This window comes from Syngnathoides biaculeatus, unplaced genomic scaffold (genome assembly GCF_019802595.1).
Source record: "Syngnathoides biaculeatus isolate LvHL_M unplaced genomic scaffold, ASM1980259v1 ctg236_pilon_pilon, whole genome shotgun sequence".
Lineage (NCBI taxonomy): Eukaryota > Metazoa > Chordata > Actinopteri > Syngnathiformes > Syngnathidae > Syngnathoides > Syngnathoides biaculeatus.
Window position 1 is genome coordinate 1,075 of NW_026907491.1, and position 916 is coordinate 1,990.

The following is a 916-nucleotide window of genomic DNA, read 5'->3' on the forward strand; positions in this document are numbered from 1 at the left end:
AGAACCGTGCTGGAACCAAAACCTAGCAAATGGTACATTGAAACAATCCTCTGTTAGCCGGTTCTGTTCTATAGTATCATTTGTCTTCAGATGGTGTGTTTAGCGAGTGTTCGTTTAAAGTCTTTCTCTTGGTGAAAAATATTATTCAATATTGACTTGTCTGCCGGCACAGTGGCTCAGCTGGTTCAATCCAGGAACCGCCTGTGTGGAGTTTGCATGTTCTCCCCGTCCCTGCGTGGATTTTCTCCAGGCACTCCGAATTCCTCCCACATCCCAAAAACATGCAACATTAACTGGACACTAAATTGCCCCTATGTGTGATTGTGAGTGCGGCTGTTTGTCTCGATGTCCCCTGCGATTGGCTGGCAACCAGTTCAAGGTGTACCCCGCCTCCTGCCCATCGACAGCTGTGATAGGCTCCAGCAATCACTGTGACCCCCATGAGGATAAGTGGCAAAGAAAATGGATGGATGGATTGACTTGTCTTCTCATTGTCTGAGATTCGCAAGTTGTGACCATTTCTTCAATTCAAGATTTACTTCCAACTGGAAGAGAAATCCTCCTTTCAGTGTTCTGTCAACTTGAAATCACTGTTTAAGTACCCAAAAAGGTGCCACCGTATTTCAGCATAAACAACAAACATAATGAGATTTGTGGAAACACTTTCTGGGGAGCTAATAATTTACATGCACATGCAAACAAATTAAATGAGAAAGAGAAAAATGAGGAGAAGGAAGAGGTTCTCTTTCTTGTGGCCAAAATCATGCCTTGTCCCCAGCGTCATGTGAGAGCCAATGAGAAAATAGCAGTGTAGAATCTGGATTGACAAGAACATGGCAGTGGTGGGATTTGAACCCACACCTCCTGAGAGACTGGAGCCTAAATCCAGCGCCTTGGACCGCTCGGCCACACTACC

General features: G+C 45.3%; 1 non-coding gene across 1 annotated transcript; it reads right to left on the reverse strand.

Moving 5' to 3' along the window:
- Positions 1-834: 834 nt before the first annotated feature.
- On the reverse strand, positions 835-916 carry trnal-uag (transfer RNA leucine (anticodon UAG)). Its single transcript has one exon. It is a non-coding gene; the product is annotated as a tRNA-Leu (tRNA).